The 15,548-nt window shown below is 36.7% G+C and overlaps 1 pseudogene across 1 annotated transcript; it reads left to right on the forward strand.

The window, feature by feature from the left end:
* The first annotated feature begins 7,905 nt into the window (after positions 1-7,905).
* On the forward strand, positions 7,906-14,712 carry LOC144367657 (cytochrome P450 3A12-like; annotated as a pseudogene). Its single transcript, XR_013427184.1, has 5 exons — positions 7,906-7,968; positions 9,057-9,123; positions 11,897-12,060; positions 12,283-12,508; positions 14,550-14,712. The product of XR_013427184.1 is annotated as a cytochrome P450 3A12-like (transcript).
* The last annotated feature ends 836 nt before the right edge of the window (positions 14,713-15,548 follow it).

Consider the following 15,548-nt stretch of genomic DNA (forward strand, 5'->3'; position numbering starts at 1 on the left):
CCTAGTCCTAATTTGCTGAGGGTTTTATCACAAAAGAATGATTTTGAGGATTATTTTTCTGGAGGGAAGGTTGGTTTTGATTTTTATCAAATGTTTTTTTTCTGCATCTGTTGAAACAATCCTCTGTGTTGACTTTGTATTTCATGGATTTGGTGTATTACACAACCATTTCCTGTGTTGTCTTTGCTTGGTCTTAGTAGTAGGGTAATATTGGCCTTTTAGACTATATTCAGAAATGCTCTTTTAATTTTGGTATGAATAATTGGTATTAATTCTTTATTTTGTAGAATCTACTATTAAAACAATCCAGATCTGGGCTTGTATTTGTGAATAATTTTCTATTACTAATGCAATCATGTTACATTTTACAAGTTTATTCAGGTTGTATATTTACTTCTCAATCAATTTCTGTAGTTTTTATCTTTTAGGATTTTCTGCACAAATATATGTGAATAATCAAATTGTTAGAATTCTTTCATAATCCCTCTCCAATGTTAGTAATAAATTTTTCTTTCACTTTTCTTGCTATTCATTTCTTTTTAATATTTATTTTATTTTTTAATCAACATGTATGAGTCATGCAAATAAATGGGGTTCCATGTGATGTCTCAACACATATACACAGCATACACAAATGAAATAGAGTCTTTCTTTATCCACCTTCTGCCATAGCCCTTTCCAACCTTTAATAATCACTATTATGCATTCAGGTCAAATATTTTTACCTTCCACATATGAGAAAGAACATGTGGTACTTGTACTGATGTGTCTAGTCTAGTTCATAAGCTGAATGTCCTCTAATTCCATCCACTTTTAGCTACAAAATACAGGATTTCATTCCTCTTTATGGATGAATGTTCCATTGGGCATATATGTATGTGTGGGTAAATATATTTTTTATTATAATATGTATTATAAATACATAAATTTTATATTATAATATATAATAAATATATATATCAATTTCTTTATACATGTATTGATGGATGCCTAGATTTAATGCACATCTCAGGTATTCAGAATAATATAGAAATAAATCCGGATGTACAGATGTTCCAATCATTAAGATAAAAAATAGATTAATATAAAATATGTTTTATATATCTATAGAGTATTACATTTATAAATGATATATATTTCCATAATATAACAAATTTTAAAAAACTTAATGACCAAACCTCTAAGTAATCCTGCCTAAAAATAAAAAAAAGCTCCAAATAGTTATTTCTCAAAAAAAAAATGACTTAAAAATACATGAAAAAACTATTCAATATCATTTGGTGTCAGGAAAATGCAAATTAAAACTACAAAAAGACATCATTTCACCCTGGTTATAATGACCATTATCAAAAAAGAAAGAATGAATGAAAAAAATAACAAATGCTGGTTAGATGTGGAGAAAAAGTTCTTGTACATATTGTAGGAAGGAATGTACACCATTCTGGAAATGAGTGTGAAGGAACACAAAATAAATAAAAGTAGATATACCTTCTGATCCAGATGCCCACTTCGATTACATATTGAGAGGAAATATCATCATATAAGACTGTTATCCCTTTGTATTTCTTGGTCAATCTGGCTAATGGTTTGGAGATTTTTATGATATTTTCAAAGGGATAAGGTGACGTATAGACACCTTTTTTGTCAGTTTTATTTTTTTTCTATTTCATTTTTTTAACTTCAGTTTTTATGATTTTTTTCTTATGCTTGCCTTTTGTTTAATTTCCTCTTTTCACCATTTTATGATTTAACTTAGACTATTGACTTGAGAACTCTCTTATATAAAACCTATACATCTGTAGCTGTATGTTTATGAGCGCCGTTTTTGCTACTTCTCCTAAGTGTGATATAACATGTCTTCACCTTAATTCACCTAAAAACAACTTCTAGTTGTCTTTGGATACCATCTTTTATGCTTGACAGTTGTGTCTGTAAGTTCTATGGTTAATTTGCATTTTTGTCTGAGTTTTTTGATTTTCCATCTGTTATTGACTTCAGTTCTTGACAGCTGAGGAACATAGGCCAAATTGTACCTATCCTGCCTACTTTTCCTTGAATGTATAATTAAATATAGCAAAGACTATGAACTGGTTTACCCAGAGACCCTATTCCAATACACAAAAGGGTAAGGGGTAAGGGAATTTAATCCTCTTACTTTGCTCAGCCCAATGGCATTGATGGGGCCACTGATCCACTGCAATGGTGGCTGCAACCCCATGTATGAAGTGCCCTTGCTCAGACATAAACTAGACACCAAGTAGCAGCCACAGAGGGAATGGCTTCTGGTTGAGAAAACTGATAATTTTTCTATTCTGTATTTTTTAGAAAATGATCAGTGCTCCTGGGATGTTGCCTTTTCATCAAGGTTTTTCTATATTTTTTCTTTCACTTTGTTCTAGTGCTATTTCCATTCCTTAGACCAGTATTTCAAGCATTAAATGTCTGCAGGTTTTCAAAAAGTGCCGCAGTCTGGCTGGGCACAAATCACGAGCCACTGAAGCAGGAACAAACTTTATTTTTTAACTGCAGGAAAAAACCTCACACACGCTCCTGGGGAATCCTTCCCGAAAAGCCACGAGGCTCCTGCAGGAACCCCCAGCCTGAAATACCTCCCCGGGAAATCCCTCCTCCTGCACTTCGCCAACCAACGGGAACGCCAGGGGAATCCCCGTGAGAACTCAAAATAGTTCAAGAAGTCCAAAAATAGCGCGAGAATGCAAAAGTAGCGGCAGAGGCGGATAATGCCTCGCCTGTCAATCAATACTGTTGGCAAAATGCCCAGGAGCCATACAGACTCGGCTGTGGCTCTCAGCATCTCCCCCCTTCTGTTTAATTAAACAACAAGAAATGTGGCTTAGGGACCGTGCCTGTTAGGTAGTCCAATTCAACATATGGTCCTTACCCGTAATCGGATAAACTTACCTCTAGGCGTCAGCCTCCTGTCTTAGGTTGGTACCACTGAAATCGGATCATACCCGTCACTGACTACCGGTCCAGCATATAGCCATACTTGTGGATAGGCCTTTGCACCAATGGGGGGTGAAGTTCTTTGCCTCACCTCTGTTGGCCCCCAAATTTGGCCTTGGTGCCAGTTGGGGGGTGAGGTTCTTTGCCTCACCTCTTTTGGCCCCCAAACTTTAGACCATCACTAGTAGAAGGGAGAAGGATGAAAAATGCCATGACACATAGCCAATTGAGGGCTCCTTTGAAAAATTGTACCACTGGTGACACCATCAGCAAAAATACTCCAGCACTACCACAATTTGCTGCACCAACAGATAGTTCACAATGCATACAAGTGATACATATAGTCCAGGCAAGTTCTGCAAGCAGTTCAAAGTAGAGGAATCTGTCAATATGTCCATTTCCTCTCAAAGTAAATCGACCTCCTTGATTGAGCATTACTTGTTGAGTTATTTTTCACTGATGCATCAGTTTATACAGTTTGTTGTGATAACTACCGAAGAAGCTGTAGGTTGGTTTTATCTTTGTCTTCACCGGCACTGGGATGAAGATAGGAATTCTGGCAATGATGCTAGGAAAAAATTATATAACATTCCAACAGGCACTAAGAAAACAATTTTTTGAACAATTTACATTTTCCTGAACAAAATTATTAAATATAATGAGAAGGAAAGGTGAAAGCAAACAAACAGATCTGTTAACCTCCTTATTTGTTCACATATTAAAACAATTTTCAATAGCTGTTTACCCAATCTAAATTAAACCATTAAAATCACGTGAATAAGAAAAATTCGGATCTATTTACTCATGAGAGCTCCTCATATAAAATATATGGAGTAATAATTTTATTGGGAGAAATTCCAAACACTCCCTTTGCTGCTTTTATTCCTTTGAGTATTAATTGTCCTACAGCCTCAGGATACCTAGTAAGAATAGTGTTAGGAGAATAAGATAAATGTATCCACAATAATGGACCTTCTTGCCAAAATACTCCTGTAGGAATATTTTTTGTTGGTATTACAATAAATAATAAAGGCAAACTAATATCAATTCTATCCAAATGCATATTTTCCATATATGTTTCAATAATTTTTAATGCCATTCTTGCTTCAGGAGTTAATATACGGGGTGAATTTGGATCTGATGGACCTTTTAGGATATCAAATAAAGGTCCCAACTCTCCTGTTGGTATGCCTAGATAAGGCCTTATCCAATTTATGTCTCCTAATAACTTTTGAAAGTCGTTAAGTGATCTGAGTTGATCTACTCGTGTTTGAATTTTAGGTGGATGGACCATGGTTGAGGATAATAGAACTCCTAAACAATTAACTGGAAAATTTAATTGCACTTTATCTATTGCTATCTCTAGATTATATTTTTTTAATAAATTTGTAAGTGTGGCATAACAGTCCAGCAATGTGTTTTTATCTTTGTGTGCTAACAATACATCATCCATATAGTGAAATATTTGTAGTTCAGGATTTTGATTTCTAAGTGGCTGGATTGCTTTATTAACATAAATTTGACACATATTTGGGCTGTTAGCCATCCCTTGAGGGAGCACTTTCCATTCATATCTCTGATCAGGACCTTCATGATTCAGTGCAGGGATAGTAAATGCAAAATATGGACTATCCTCAGGATGAATTGGAATTGAAAAGAAACAATCTTTAATATCTATAGCTAAAACATACCAGGTTTTTGGTAAAGCAGACAATTGGGGAATCCCTGATTGAGCAGGTCCCATAATAATTATCTCATTATTAATGGCTCTTAAATCTTGTAATAATCTCCATTTACCAGATTTCTTTTTAATGACAAAAATGAGAGTATTATAGGGAGATACAGAAGGTTGTATATGTCCCTCCGCTAATTGTTTTTTGACCAGGTCATGGGCTGCTTGTATCTTTTCTTTAGTCAGGGGCCACTGAGGAACCTATACTGGTCTTTCTGATTTCCAAGTAATTTTTATTGCCTCAGTGACCCCTTCTGAAAACCCAGTCCATGTCTATTTATTCATTTATTTATTTGAATTGGTGCTGCTATACCTTGTTCTCCTAATCTTTTTTCTTCCCTGAAACCTTGTCTAGCCCTAATAGTGGGCATATTTGGATTGATGTTATTTGTTAATGTCAAACCTAATTGATCTAGGACATCTCGTCCCCATAAATTTATAGGAAGATGATCCAATACATATGGCTGCATAGTTCCTTCACATCCTTCAGGATCCTTCCAATCTAAGACCATTGCACTTCTATGGGGATTAGTTGCCACTCCTAGGCCTCGAAGCGTTTGAGTGGCTTGTTGTAATGGCCAATGTTTTGGCCATTCTTGACGAGATATGATGCTAAGATCTGCACCTGTATCCAGTAGCCCATTAAATTCATGTCCTTGAATGTTTAGTTTTAGCATTGGGCGAGAATCTAAATTCAAAGACAGCATAGCCCAATCTACACCTGTGGAGCCTAAACCCCTGGAACCTCTTTCCATAGTACTACTGGAAAATTTATCATGTAGGCTGGATATTATTAATAACTGTGCTATTCTATCTCCTGGTGAAATTACTGATATACCCTTTGGAGAAGTAGCTATAATTTTTATTTCACCTTCATAATCGGGATCAATTACCCCGGGACTTAATCATAAGTCCTTTTAGTGTAGAAGAACTGCGTCCTAACAATAAGCCTACTGTTCCTTGGGGAAGAGGTCCTTTTACTCCTGTGGGAATGATTTGAACTCCCATCTCTGGAGTTAGTACTGCTCTGGCGGAGGCGTAGATGTCCAACCCTGCGCTCCCTCTGGTTCGTCTGATGAGAGATCTGATGGATAGTGTGTCCTGGGCACTACCCTGATGGTGTTGCTGGGTTCCTCCATAGTGTTTCTGGGTTCCTCCAGTGCCCTGTACATTTGTGGTCGTGGGCCCCGGAGCATTGGGCCCCCCTGTCCGTTTTTTAGCAATGGAGCCTGATGCCTTTCTCCACGATATCGTGGGTAACCACCTGGTCCTTGTCTGTTTTTTGATAATGGAGTACCCTCTATGGTGGTTTGAGAACGGCATTCATTAGCCCAATATCTCCCTCTACGGCATCGTGGGCAAATATCTGGTGTTCTATTCCTTTGATACCTAACTTTGTTAAACCTTCCTCCTATGGGGCAACTCCTTTTAAAATGTCCTGTTTGTTCACAATTGTAGCATGTTTTTGGCATGGCATCTAAAGCCTGTTGTACTGCTGCCAAGACTTGTCCTTGTTCATTAATGTCTCTATATAATTTAATATATGTGTTTAAATCTTCATGTCTCCATGGTCTAAGGACCTCTCTGCAGCAACAATTTGCTTGGTCATAAGCCAGTTGTTTTATAAATGGCATTGCTTGTTCTGTATCCCCCAAAATTCTGGAAGCTGCTTGAATAAGCCTATCTACAAATTCAGCGTACGGTTCATTAGTTCCTTGTATTACCTTAGATAATTGACCTTGTAAATCTCCATGCCCCTGTAAAGTTTTCCATGCCCTAACCGCATCTACAGTGATTTGTGCATATATGCCAGGATCATATTCAATTTGTTGCCGTTGACCCTCATAAGGTCCTTTTCCTAACAACATATCTAGATTTCTTTGAGGGTAACCGGCTGCTGCATTTCGCCTAGCTGTCTACCTGCAAAATTCCTCATTGGCAACCTTCCATAACAAATATTGTCCTCCATTTAGCACAGATTTACACACGCTATCCCAATCTGCTGGAGTCATGTCCAAGTTGGTAATGGATTCGACCATGCTTACAGTGAAGGGTGCTTGAGGACCATAGGTTGTTACAGCCTCCTTTAACTGCTTCACTGTTCTGAACTCTAATGCACAGTGAATTTGCTGCCCTCCTGCATGCTCAAGTACAGGGCATGCAAATCTTTGAGGTCCTGTCTCAGGATCCCATCTATCAACTACAGGGGTTGAGGGGGTTGAGGGCAACTCAGCTATCTCCATAGGTAGAGCTGTTGGTTGAATTACACCCTCTGGTGGTAGAACGGTGTTAGTAGCAGCCTCCTGTTGTAGCTTTTTCCCTAATAGCTGTTTCTCCTCTAAGCTTTCTTTCTTTAAATTTTCTTCCTCTGTTTGACTAGCTTGAGAGACCTTCTCTTTTGCTTGATCTAAATTGTCTTTCTCCATGGTTTGAACCTCTAACAATTTATTTAACACTCTTTCAGTTTTTTTTTTACTAATTTCTAATCTGTTACAAATATAACGCAACCCAATAAGATAACACAAAACAAAACCGAAACAGAATGAAACAAAAATGGAACAAAAAATCATTGTATCAATTTTCCTATTTTCTTGACATGCACATTTGTGGTCTATTTCTATCTCTTCCTCAGGGACAAACAACTTCAAACCTTGAGCCAACCATTTTTCCCAGTCTGCCTGAGAAAATTCTAGGGATAGGCAGCTTGAAACAAAAACAAAACAAATAAAAGCAAGAACATATTGTTTTTTAAAATGGTCACCCATTCTCCTGCCTTCCCTTAGGTGCAAGCAATTTCACTTACCCTGAAGAAGCCTCAGATGTTCCCCGTGCGGGCCGCCAAAAGCCGCAGTCTGGCTGGGCACAAATCACGAGCCACTGAAGCAGGAACAAACTTTATTTTTTAACTGCAGGAAAAAACCTCACACACGCTCCTGGGGAATCCTCCCGAAAAGCCACGAGGCTCCTGCAGGAACCCCCAGCCAGAAATACCTCCCCGGGAAATCCCTCCTCCTGCACTTCGCCAACCAACGGGAACACCAGGGGAATCCCCATGAGAACTCAAAATAGCGCAAGAAGTCCAAAAATAGCACGAGAACGCAAAAGTAGCGGCAGAGGCGGATAATGCCTCGCCTGTCAATCAATACTGTTGGCAAAATGCCCAGGAGCCATACAGACTCGGCTGTGTCTCTCAGCAAAAAAGTGTTATGGATTTTGTTTTAAATTCTGTAGTGAGGATGAAACAAAAATGCCTAGAAAATAAAGAAAAGGTAAAACCTGGTGGTGATGACATGACAATGTTCGCTTTCTGATCATTTATTTGCTGTGTACATCTGACTTGTGCATATATAAATATAGATGTAATTTTGTAAGTGGTGCCTAGGATTGAACCCAGGGCTTCATATATGCTAGGCAAATACTGTTACCACTGAGCTTCATTCCCCAGACCCTCTCTGTACATTTTTTAAAGTTGATGAAATACTTTAAGATTTACACTGGAGAATTTTTATATTTTGGATAGAATGAAGAGCAAATTTTAAAAAGGCAAACTGATAATGAGTAAGATTGACAATGTTTGACACAATAAAAGACATGACTTTATGTCTTGAAAGAAATATCATTCAAATAAAAAACTTATCATTTCCCTCCCATTCAGTAAACTGTCAAAATAAAATTTTTTTTTCAAAATGATTTTACTGTTAAAAAGTATTCCCCAAATCTTAGACTGGTGAACAATCATTACAATTCCAAACTCATTACATCTTAGTTGGCACATTCTTCAAAGGAATGTCCTATTGGGCACCTGGTGAAGTATGGGTATGTTAAATCTGAGTCTTTTCCTGTCCACAATCAGGCCATGCTCTTCAGTGACCAATAAGGTGATATGCTAACCCAACTTTGCCTTCTGCTTTGCCTGAATCATGTACCTAATGCGTGGAGAATTTGATGATACACTAACAAAATCTAGTAATCATCTTTGAAACTACTAAGTGTATTCAGTGTGGCCATTGAAGAAGAATTAAGGCAAACTAAAAGAATTGAAGTTCAGGACCACTTCCTTTCCTTTCTTTCCTTTCCTTTCTTTTCCAGGTGTGACAGGAAAAGAAGACAAACCCAGCATTAGGAAGAGCAAAGACCAACAGATATTAGACACCATAGCTGGATTTCTTTCTGGAAAATATCCTGTTCTTCATGGTTTATACATTCATGTTTTGTTCACTGGTGGGTTGTGCGACCCCAGCCAGACTTCTGGACTTAAAGAAGCCATGCTCTAAGAAGGGATGAGAAATGCTACATTCCAGATTTACTTCTGATTTATGACTGATTTAGTCATTTCCATTTCCACTTCTGTTTCCAGCACTGCATTGATTTTCTCGAGTTAATGATTGATTCCCAGAATTCCCAAGAGAAGGAATCCTACAAAGGTAACCAAGAATGTTTCATTGTCTACTGGCAGGGAAATTCAGAGTAAGCAAATTATCCTGAAAATACACATGTTTTCTAGAGAAAAGAGATTTCCATCAAATTGCAGGAAGATACACATTTGGATATTGCAAATGGTGACCAAATGTGCTGTCTAGAATGATACAGGTGTAACAAAGCTCAAAAATTGAAGGGAAACTAGGAGAAAGCATTTCAGTCATGAAGTTAGTCAGTTGTATTTTTACCATCTACATCAGAACAAATGCTGATTCGCAGCCTCATTCAAATGCACTGAATCAGAACCTCTGCCTGGATATTTGCATTTGTACATCCAATCAGGAGGTGCACTGTCCCAATAGTGGTGAGGGTCACTGTCAGTACTGGGTGAAAATGTGTTCACTAGCTTCATCTGATACTATGATTAGCTTTTCCCATGTAATTCATAAGAATGTTGTGGGGGAAACCTCTGACAATGGGTAAGCATCCTGTTTCTCAAAATAATTTCACCAACTAGTTTTATCATACACGGATAATTTTTGATAGAAAGCATTTGAATTATGATGTTTACAAACTGCTGCCTTTATCATTCTATCATCTACTGTACACATATGAGTTGGTATTAGATTGTAAGAGAGTTCCATTCTTCTTTATTTAAGTATGATGTTATATACTATACATTTATTCTTTTGCTATCATTTTTTATTTTGATGGTCAAATTCTCTTGGGCTTAAATCTTTTAACAACTTCTCCTTCCTCCTTCTGTTCTTCCTCTCTCTCCTCTTTCTCATCTTATATTTTGATTGTTAAAATTGACCATATTTAACAGCAGTTTTAGTTTCATAACAAAACTGAGGAGAAGGCATAGAGATTGCCCATATCCATTTTTTTTCTAAATTCGTATGTTGCCCCCATTACAAACATCCGTCACCAAAATGATATATTTGCCATAATCAATGAACCATCACAGATAAGTCATCTTTTGCCTAAGTTCATAGGTGAACATGAGGGTTCTTGTGTTGGTACATTCTATCAGTTTTGATACCTATATAATGATATATATCCACATTATAGAAACATATACAGTATTGCATATGTTTTCTCATATTATTTTGAGAAAACATTCTTGCTTTCTGGTGCAAGAAACTCTAGGTTCCTTGTCCATTTCCTCTGATCAGGCTTGGAACCCCCCATTTATCCAGATGCCCTGGCTCCTTTAAGTGAGAGACGCTATTAGAAACCAAAATATGGAAGTGTATGTGACCATTACTACTGTAGTTTTTTCTAGATCATTTCTCTGAACAGAGATAGGAAAATAAAATATATTTGTGCAGACTGAGCAATGTAAATATTTCTATGTGAGTCCATATGCATGGTGTAAACAGTACTCCTCTCTCTGCTTCCACTACAACTTTCTGTGGTGAATGAAGTACTATATATATATATATATATATATATATATATATATATATATATATATAGTTCATACAGTAAGCACTGGACATGTGGCTACAGAGCTTTAGGCATGTGGGTAATGCTACTGAAGAAGTGTACTTTCTATTGTTATTTAGATTTAATTCATTACAATTTAAATTTAGGTAGACACATATGGTTAGTGGCTACCAGATTGTACTGAACAGTTGTAACTTAAGTTTATAATCCAATTTCATTTCAGTATCATTGTGTTTATGCCAGTAGTGGGGAAAACTCGGTTTGACTTTTCCCACAATAGCATCATAGAAAGCTTCTGTAAGCTAGAAGTCCATGTAGATCTTTCTCACACTCATTTTGCATTACTTTTTGTTATGAATTATAATGTTGGAGTGTATACCATGTTTCTTTCAGGTATTCGAGTATCAACAAATCCTATTCATTTCTCCAATTAATGAGATGAATGCTTGAATGTGATTTTCAGGAGATAAGTTAAGAGAAACAACACTTTCTATCACAAAGGCTGTTTGATGTTTATGAAGTTGAACAAATAGAAGGGACATGTACTAGGGAAGATGACATTCAGCCCAAGATTTATAAGCAATGCTAATTCCACTCACTGAACCCAATCTTCCTATGATAAGATACCAAGTGCATTTCTGCCTAATGCCCTGTATCAACACATTCTTTCTTGTGTGATTTTAATACCACTCATTAGAATCCAATTAATCACTACTCTTCAGGGTTTTTTCTCTGTATAGTTTCTGCCCACCCTGAGATTATCAATTTTGAAGACTGGTGCCCCAGGTCTTCTATTACCTGATAATTCTTAGGCTACTTTGTGAACAGAGTTGACCAAATCTCATGAAAGTTCAGATTTCAATTTGGTAGCTCTAGAGCAATGTTTGAGCTTCTGTGTTTTTAATAAGCTTCTTGAAGCTGTTGATGCTGCTGGACCATGGGCCACAGTTTTTGTAGAAAAATTTCTCTGTGGCTCAGTATAGTTCTGTCAATCATGGTCTTTATTTTCCCTGCAGAGATTCCAGTATTACAAATGCTTTCAAGGTTCTTCAACATACATTCTAGTGTTACCCACTATTTATAGCTACATAACTTTCTTGATTATTCAACGCACATTAGAAAAACACTGTGTTCGTTTGACATCCATACTGTCCCTTGAAATCACCCAGTTGTGTTGGTGGGAGGGGTGGCAAAATGAGGAACATCATGAATTTCTCTTCCAGTTTTATCTCATGAGATTTTGGTCATCATTTTGATTTATGTTCATGTAATTGGTAAATTGTGCATGGAACTACTTAGACTAAATTGTCTTTTCTCTCCTTTTAGGTCTATCTGATCTGGAGATTGCAGCCCAGTCTGTTATCTTTTTTTTGGCTGGCTATGACACAACTAGCACAACTCTTTCATTTACTATGTATCTACTGGCCACCCAGTAGATGTCCAGAAGAAGCTTCAGCAGGAGATTGATGAGACTTTGCTCAATAAGGTGAGTGAATGGCACATGGAGGGGATTGGAGAGGTCAAATCTCTGGGCATCTCAGTGTGCCATTGGGCTGTTCTAAAATCATGATGGTTATTAAATGCTTTGTAAATGCTATGGAATTTTACCAATATGAGTTATTTGAGGAGCTCTGAAAACATCAGTGTACTGTGTCAACAGAGCTTTAAGTCATTTCCAAATCTTAATTTGCAAAAATTTTTTTCTTGCCAAGCACCTGTGAAATATGATGTACTATTTGAGATAAAGTATCTGGACATGGTGGAGAATGAAACTCTCAGATCATATCCAATTGTTGAGAGAATTGTGAGAGTCTGTAAAAAAGATGTTGAAGTCAATGGGGTGTTCATTCCTAAAGGCACAATTGTGGCTATACCAACATATAGTCTTCATCAAAACTTCACGTACTGGCCAGAACCTGAAAAGTTCTACCCTGAAGGGTAAAGGGCTCCTGAGAAAAGAAATCCACCCTTAAGAGGCTGTTTCACACATATTCTGATGTCTCTTAGTGCAGATGACATACATGTGATATTAAAATTTTCTTCTTTTAAGAAAATTTTAAGAAGTCTTTTACAAAGTGGTAATTATTTGATCTTTACAAAACAAGCATCAGAAAAAATAAATGACCTTAGCCATTTAAAGCCCTAGAACATCAAGATAAGCCCTATCTATTATTAATGTGATAAATGTCAGTATGGACATTTTTATATAAATGTGTAGATTTAAGGACTGAAATACTATTATATTTCATTTGATGTTGAATTGTTTTTTATTTTATTTAACAGTAATCAATGTACCTTTCTGCCACTTGACCACTCTCTTATTTTAAGTGCTTACCTTTTAATCATTTTAGGGGTTTTGTCCTGTTCACTTTAGCTCCTTGAATTTTCTACCAGCTTTAGGAAGCACTTCTGTCTTCCACTTGATTAAACATTGCTTCCTGGTTCTTCGAGCACAATTGTTAAATACAAGTTAAGTCCTGAGAAACCACCCCCCCACACACACACCCAGATGGTTTAAGCAGCCTCACTGAGGATGGAGAGAGCTCAGATCCTCTGAGTCTTGTCTCTGGAGTGTTCTGAGCCAGCTTCTCATACTCTCCACAGTTGGTGACTCTTTCAAAGCCAAGTAACCTGCCCCCAATACCTGAGATATTTATACTGAAATATGTCTTGACCTTGGTCTTCTGAAAATTTGGATCTAACCTCACAGTTTGCACTAAAGAAAGAGTTACTGTTTTCCTGTTGTACTGTAGAGCAAAATAGAGAAAGTTTTTAGGGTAGTGTCTTGGGGGTCAGGTGGCATGGGACCAAGACTTCTCTTGGCCCCTAACTTTACACTTTTTGATTAGAGTGACCTTGTATTGTTGGTTATGAGTTCCTCAATGCCAGTTTTTCCAATTTCAGCACTTCCAACTTTTGAACTTCACAGATACAAAATCAGAGATTACATATCTCTTTGATTCACTGAGGCATGATAAGATACTAAGTGCTTAAGGTGCATCAGGGACTAGACCAGGATGAGGAAAATTACAAAGATGTATGGTATGGAGGACTCTTGACATACACGCAAGCATAATCTACAGACAGTAGTTTAGAAAACGCTTTCAATGCTTCCGCATCTGCTCATCATCTGCCCAAACAAATATCAACCAACCTCATCAGACCCTCCACACACCACACACCCTTCAATATATTCCATGTTACTTTGAATCACAATCACCTATAAATTTGCCAAATATTCTCAAATATATAAGAATACATTTAAAAACAATCACAATGTCATTATCACTTTCTCCAAATCAACACTTTCTCCTTAAAGTAATCAAATAACTAGGGCTCAATTTGAATTAAACCTGGGTTTAACATTCCAGGAATTATTTGTAACCTGATGAAACAGACTCAGAAGACAATGATAATATTCTATGGGGAGAGAGGCAGAGACAGAAGGAGAAGGAGAAAAAAGATGAATGAGGAGGAGGTAGAGGAAGAGAGGAATTGGGAAAAAGAAGGGAGAGAGGGAGGAAGGGAGACAAGAAGATCCAGAAAAACGGAGTATAAAGAAGAAAAGTAATTATAGTGGGAGAATTTAATCCTTTTTCATCAATAAAAATATGAAATGCAGGAGTGGGAGTTAAGGCAGGAACACACTTTTTTTCATTTCTATGCTCATTTTCTATTTTTTTCAGAGTGTGTATGGATCACAATCCTGAATATAATTTCAGTACTTAAAGACATATTTTCTTTTAAATAGCATTCATCACATCTTAACAAGACAGAGAGCTCCTCTAGTGTAAGGAGAATGAAAAAGTTCTGTAGGTTTCAATTCTTATAAGCAAAGTCACAGAAGGATTTCAGTGATCATTCCACAAAAAAATCCTGTGTTTTGCTGCTTATGAATATTTTAGAGATAACCACAATTATGTAGGTTTCATAGATTTATGTCTCAATAACTTGTTCTCATCTACTATTGTGGAATCAGGTTCAGTAAGAAGAACAAGGACAGCATCAATCTTTACTTATACATGCCTTTTGGAAATGGACCCAGAGACTGCATTGGCATGAGGTTTGCTCTCATGAGCATGAAGCTTGCTCTCATCAGATTACTGCAGAACTTTTTTTTCCATCCTTGCAAGGAAACATAGGTCAGGACAATTTATGAAAAAGTAAGGTCTTGTGGGTAGTTACAGTTAGTTGAGAAACCTATTTAAAGAAAATATCTGCTTATTCAAAGAATCTCTTTTGAGACACTTGTGCAATGTTAGGATGTTAGACTTTTTCAGTTTTGGAGCTCTATATCTTTGGCTTTATAAAAAACAAGAGTTTAAAGATCAGGTAGAATCCATTGAGAGTAAGTTGACATGCTTATGTGCAGTGTTTTTGAACTTTATCATAGTATAAACTCGATTACAATTCAAATGAGGATAAGGCTGCTTTACATATTCAATCCTGAACTGGGAAAATCATGTTTGGATGATGTCAAGTGCTGTTTACCTCAACATAACTTATGGAAATTTTGTGACCGTTTTTCTCAACTATTTTCTGAACATTGAAATCAACATATAATTTTAAAAATACGAGGTATTTGGGTCATCTCCAAAATTCTAAAATCACTTGCCTAGAGTTTGACTCTGAAAGCTCTCTGTTTGTCTTATTCTCAGACAAAGTTGAGAAACATTGACATCAATCATTTCTTAAAGATAGGAAGGATTTATGCAGTTCAGCGTTTTCCTAATTGATCCAATCTTCCTGAAGTCCTGTTTCATAAAAAACTATTTTTACATTTTATTAGTAACACTTTGAATCTTATTTCCCCATTTTCCTCATTCTATTCTCATATTTCAACTTCCAGTTCAATCCCATACTTTTCTAAGGAGTCCTCCCATCAATGTAGACCCATTCATTCCTCTCTTTTGATATTGGTTACTCCAAACTTTTATGATCATGGAAGTTAACATTTTGTCCCAAAAGTAAAATTCTT

Source organism: Ictidomys tridecemlineatus, chromosome 10 (assembly GCF_052094955.1).
Source record: "Ictidomys tridecemlineatus isolate mIctTri1 chromosome 10, mIctTri1.hap1, whole genome shotgun sequence".
Taxonomy (NCBI): domain Eukaryota; kingdom Metazoa; phylum Chordata; class Mammalia; order Rodentia; family Sciuridae; genus Ictidomys; species Ictidomys tridecemlineatus.